The 6,382-nt window shown below is 30.0% G+C and overlaps 1 long non-coding RNA gene across 2 annotated transcripts; it reads right to left on the bottom strand.

Moving 5' to 3' along the window:
* Window positions 1–2,187: 2,187 nt before the first annotated feature.
* Window positions 2,188–2,641, bottom strand: LOC149231835 (uncharacterized). 2 transcript variants are annotated; one of them, XR_016247486.1, is made up of 2 exons: window positions 2,529–2,641; window positions 2,188–2,386 (listed from the first exon to the last, which is right to left on the bottom strand). It is a non-coding gene; the product is annotated as an uncharacterized LOC149231835 (long non-coding RNA). The 2 variants fall into 2 exon arrangements; XR_016247487.1 differs by having other exon boundaries at window positions 2,188–2,375; window positions 2,529–2,636.
* Between the last annotated feature and the right edge of the window lie 3,741 nt (window positions 2,642–6,382).

Here is a 6,382-nt window from a genome sequence, read left to right as displayed (position 1 = left end):
ATTTATCTTACTCAAAAATTATGTTGAAAAGATAAAATGATAATTCTTTTAAAGTTATATCAGAATCTAAAATCTTACACATATCATATAAAAACAATGATACTCAGAATCCATATTATTTATGGTTTATAATGCATTATTATGTATGGTTCACATTGTTTTTGAAATTTAAGAAGTTTTAAAGTTTAAAACCAATTAAAAATATCATAATTAATATTAAAGAAAGTGTGACAAGAGTTTCACATTACTATGTTTCACATTACTCGAATTAAATGAAAATAAAAATTAATTTAATATTTTCATATTTGAAAAAGTGTTATTCTCTTAAATATTTTAATAACTCTGAGCTATTAGGTGGAGAATTTGATTTTTCAAACCTTGATGAAAGAGAGTTCTCTCTTCTTGGTGCTTTGCATGCTTTCTCTACAATGAATGCCAATAACATCACATCCCAAATTTTGACCTCACCATAATTACCATTAACAAAGATGTTATCACATTTTAAGTCTAAATAAATTTGTGTCAGCAGATAGATAATAACTAGTCTGAATACGAGCAACACATCTATAGTGATTCAAATTTACTCTTATTCATATATTTACTTACTTTTCCATAATAATTTTTTTTCCTTAAAAAAAACTGAATTGTGACTATAGATATAGGGTAAGCACTGCAAAAATTGCCTAGCCCAGCCCTTGATTTGATTTGCCTTGCGCAACCCTTGATTTTCAGACTTTCCGGATTATAAAAGCTTTACAGAAATTCACACGCTACAGGCCTTTGTATATTTTCAGACTTTCCGGATTATAAAAGCTTTACAGAAATTCACACGCTACAGGCCTTTGTATAATTTTTGTGAATTCTGAAACTGGTAATAGTTGTATAATTTTTGTAGGAAAAGTAAAAGTTTTTGGAAGCAAATATTCAGCATTTGATTTTCTTTTTCAAAATTTTTAAAGAAACATTGTCATGAAACTCACCCAATTTCATACAGCATTACCGACTCGATTTGCAACACCAGTATATATTAAACCCATTTCTTTTTGGTCTTAGACTGTCAGGACAGAATAATATTGGAATAACCTAATCCTGTAATAAAGGGATCCAAGTACCGATTGAATAACCTAATCATCTTGTAATAAAGGGATATGCATTGCTTCAGAAATTTGATAAAAAATTTAGTTGAAATTTCACAATTGAGTAGGGTTTTATTATGACAATATCTTGAAAAGATTTTGAATTTTGAAACCATCTGTAAAAAAGTTGTGAAACAACCCACATTATAAAGTCAAAATTTAGAAGTGATACAAACGGTGAATTTCTATATTACATAACTATAAGGTTAGATCAATTGGTCCACTCTCGCCGATCTCAGAGTCCTTCAACCGCATGTGAAAAAAATATCTTGATTTTCGTGAAAATTTTGAAAAGTTAAACTTTTAAAACTCTGAAACATTACCAGTACAAGAGTTTATGGGTTTAACTTTCTGTACACTCTCAGTAATTTCTACATTCTCACGGATTTTAACGGTCTCTCAACCTCAAATACAAAAAATTATCTGGATTTTTATTTTAATTTGAAAAATTTTAATATTAAAAACTTTGAAAATATTCTGAAATCTCAGGAATCCGAAAAGTCATGGGTTCAAAAAATCATAGTCTAAAATCTCAGGAATCTTTAAAAGTCATGGGTTTAATTCTCTAAACATTTTCATTGATCTCGACCTTTATTCAGCCACAAAATTAAAATAAATAAATAAAAATATCTAATTCTTTTATCTTAATTTAAAAATCCATTTAAAACTCTGAAACATCACAAGTCCAATGATCTAAGAACTTGTATAATCAAAATTTCTTTCCAGCTTGGTTGTTTGGAGGGATCATATAGTCGTTTGCAAATCTAATTGAAAAAGATTGTGCCTTTCAACACGTCTGTTACAGCGTTCCTGTCTTAGTTGAGGCCATCTAATTTCCGCGAATAAAATATGTATGAAATACGAGATTGTGCCAGTTAACCAAGCTTTAGCTAAACCAAATGCTGAAGAGAATGTAAAATATCATAACACTTATTTTACCACTCTTTCTGCTCACATCTCTCCCGTGACGGGTGTTTTTCTTGGGCTTCAAGTACTATCTTGTTATAACATAATATAACTTTTATATGATTGCGAAAATTTTGAAAACCAACCTGGATTCTCGACAGACCATAGGCCTAGTCACTGCATAGACATGCTCTCCCAGAGTTGCAGCTCTCAAATGGTTGATATTGAGTTGTAGATCTGCAATTCTCTGGAACCCAGAAACAGTGTGCGCCCCACCCTAGCTAGACTCTCTGAAATCAACGCAGATACCCTTCCATGAAATACCTTGAAAGGCTGTTCCAAACCTCAAAAAAGAGAAGCAAAAACGGTTAATAGAAATACCCAATATTTCTGGATCATTGATCATGAAATCAAATGATACTCTTCACTGCCACAGAGCAACTTTTCACCGCAATTATTTAGGACATAAGAACCAGTGAACTATACCTGGCGATATCATTCCGTCACCGTAAACTTCCAGGAAACGCATTCCCCACTGACCGACCAAACACATTGGCATTTCCATTGACCGACCAAATACATCGAGATCAACATTCTCCACCAACCGTGTAAATATTTTACATAAACTTTATATTTTATGAAATATTTCATATATATTATATTTTTCATAAAATTTCTGTTATTTAATTTAAATTAAAACATAATTGCATTATTTTTGCGTTCGAAATTAATTCAGCTTTAAATGCATACCAAATTTGTAGTGTGTTGAAGTGAACTTGAATGGGATATATTTAATATTAAATTTTTTATATAAAAATTGTAATAACTATATAGAGTGTAATTTTAAGGGTTGGTTTAATTGGATGAAAGAGATTAGTTAGAGGGTTTTTGGAAGATCTAGTTAGGGTTCTTGTAATTTTTTATTTCTTCTCGTGGTGGTTGTAGTGACTTTCTATTTGCATCTAGCGCTTGGGTTTGATGGTGTTTCCTTAGGCGTGGTCATCTTTTCACTGGTTGATGTCGTTGGTGGGTTGTTGCCCTATGGTGAGGTTCATTTTGGTTTTTGTGGCTTTGTCGATTTGCTAGTTGGGGTGCGTGTAAGGAGTTGAGGAGTGGGATTGTGGTTGTCTCATGTCACAAATGTCATTGTTTTGTGCCTCTTTATATTTTGGTCTTTTGTTACCATGATAGTTGGTTGATCCTTTGTACTATTTCCTACCTAAGTGATTTTGTTGTGGGTTTTTGTTGTGCCACCTTTTTCATGGAGGCCTCTATGCTTGTTTAGTTCGGGCCTGCCTGTTAGGTGACTCGTGCCCAACTAATCGTTTTGGGCTATATTTTTTATGGCCCCTTTGGGGTTGTTTTGGGCTATATTTTTTATGGCCTTTTTGAGCTATATTTTTTATGACCCCTTTCGGGTTTTTTTATTGTGAGGCATGCACGCTTTTTTTTTGTTATGTGAGTTGGTCATTTGTTTGATTGACTGAACACACTAACCTCATGTGGGATTGAAGCAAATCCCAAGAATGCACTACAAGTGCATATACAAAATGTTTTGTTTTGTTTTGTTTTTTTTTTTTTTTTCAAATCCAATTTATGAATGAAAATATAGGTTTTTTTCTAGGAAAAAAAGGGTTTGTTTGCATAGTTAAAGCACCTTGCTAATGGGAGTTCATGGCATCAATTCTTCTTGATGTTCTTGGGGTTAGGCTCTTCTAATGAAGAAACGAGATGTGATCCCTTTAGATGGATATGTCTATGTAGTGACCACTAGGAATAGAATTTGACAACAAAATTGCTCGTCACGAGGTGATTTACTCGTCAAATACAATTAAAAAATTGCAAAACCTTCAAGATCCTTCTTTAAAATTGGGAAGATGAGCCTCACAAGTGTGAAAACCGTCAAATTGAAAAAGTGAGACCATTTTGAAATTCCAACCCTAGTGATGTTTGTAAACCACACAAAAAATTATAATAATATATAATTATAAAATTTTCATTTTAATTTTTTTATAAACTTTTTAATAATATATATAACTTTTTAAATTATAATAAATAACTTATACTTATTAATAAATAAAAATTTATTAAATTTAAATATTTTAATAATATAAATAAATAAATATATATATATATATATATATATATATATATATATATATATATATAAATAATTAAAATATAAAATTATATAAATACCTTAATATGTTGGAATTCATTTCCTCAAACCAGCTGAATCAATCCAATTTAATTAAATTAACTTTAATGTGGTTAGCGTTAACGGAGTAGTGTGAACGAATAAGAAAGTTAATAATTAAATGTTTGAGCAGTGGGACCAAGAAGGCCAAAGTCCAACATTTTCTTTTTAATAATTTTTTTTGAGAAACAACCAAGCACACAAATTAAATTATGAGAGGATAGAGTCTTAGTCTTCATATAGAAAGCCAAAGTCCATCACTTGTTTTTATTTCATTTCTTTTGAGAAACAACCAAGCACATACACATTAGATTATGAGTGGTTAAGGTCTTCTAAAAAGGAATCTTCTCTTTGTGGCATACAAAATGAAGTAATGAAATAATAATGAAGTTGGGAATTCTAATGAGATTAGAATTTTGTGATTTTTGGTATAGTTATAGCTTGATGAGGTTACAATTTTGATTGGAAAAGAATAGAAATATTAGTATGATTTTAAGAAAATCTAGATTTTTTGTTTTCACCTGGAGAGAATTTCGGTCAAATTGTGGCCTTGTTAAACATCAGTAGACAATACCACACTCCACTAGGTACAATTGGTAACATGTTTTTGCAGTTCTAGGAAAGGTCGTAAATTATGTGAAAGAAGGTGTTTGTAAGGATTGGTAGCCAAAGTTTCTTTAATGTCAGGACCATGATGATTGATAAATACATCATGGTAGTAGCTGTTTGGGTTCGTGGAGGTTGATGGAATCAGTGGAAGTTAGACGATTTGCCATTGAAGAGAAATACAAAACAGAAGTGAAGCACATGTTGATAAATTAAGAAATTGAATGTATTTGGCTCCTCATAAAATGAAATCTAAATCTTATTTATATCATAGCATCTTAGTCTCTAGACCAATGTGGCAATGGCAATGGTAATGGCACCAGCCGCTGGGCACACGATGGTAATTGGTGCAAGCTAGAACCCAAAAGGAATACAACGAGATTAATGATTCAATCTCTCATCGGTCTGTCAATTTTCTATGAGTCTCTGACTACAAAGTGGATCTCAATACCACCAATCTCTCAATTTTCAATGAATATTTGACTGTAAGTTGTAGCTCAATAGGGGTACAATGTAAAGGAAATATTCCATCTGCCACCACTCCTCAATTTTCTATGAATACTTGACTGCAAGCTTGCCACTACTCCTCAATTTTCTATGAATATTTGATTGCAAGCTATGCATCATCAAGAGTACAACAGTCTCTCACTTTTTTATGAATACTTGACTGCGATAACATAAACTAATATGTATAGTTTAAAAAGGATTCCCTTTGTCCTACCACAACTCCAACACCCACAGTTTAAGATGCTTTTTTTAATTTGCATTAAGAAAAGAAATTGAAATATTTAGAAACATATTACTTTATCATCAACTTTTAGATGATTTATTGGCAATATTAATTTTAAATTTGATTTAAGAGAATTTGTAGAGTTTGCTGGACTACATAAGTGATGATACTATATGAAATATAATAATAAAGTAGTAATCCTAGTTACACTATGGTATTATTCCAAGTACTATCCACTGTTACCTCTATTAACTTTTTTCTTTTCTTTTTTTATTTATAGAAAAACAATATTTGACTTTAGTCACACTTTAATATTATTCCTACAACTATCTCTATTTTCTTTACTTTTACTTTTACTTTTATCTTAAAGAAAAACAATATAAAAAATATTTATCTAATTAAAATTTGTATTTAAAAATAAAATCATAATTAGTAATATTCCGATCACAATTAATATTTTCTTTTATCTTAAAAAAACTACATAAAATAAATATTTATCTAATAAAAAATCATGTTGAAAACATAAAATTAAGATTATTTTGATGTTATATCAAAATCTAAAATCTTAAACATTTCCAAAAAACAACTTTACACAAAATACATAAAATAAATATTTATCTAATCAAAAATCATGTTGAAAACATAAAATTAAGATTATTGTGATGTTATATCAAAATCTAAAATCTTAAACATTTCCAAAAAACAACTTTACACAAAATACAAAATACATATTATTTAGATTCCACAATGCATTATGTAGTGTTCACATTGTTAATGTCTATATTATTATTTTTTATATAATATAAC

This window comes from Pinus tabuliformis, chromosome J (assembly GCF_031772625.1).
Source record: "Pinus tabuliformis cultivar Carrire ecotype Pingquan chromosome J, CPIR1, whole genome shotgun sequence".
Classification (NCBI taxonomy): domain Eukaryota; kingdom Viridiplantae; phylum Streptophyta; class Pinopsida; order Pinales; family Pinaceae; genus Pinus; species Pinus tabuliformis.
Note: the sequence above shows the minus strand (reverse complement) of the source record. Positions and strands in the feature narration are given on the sequence as shown.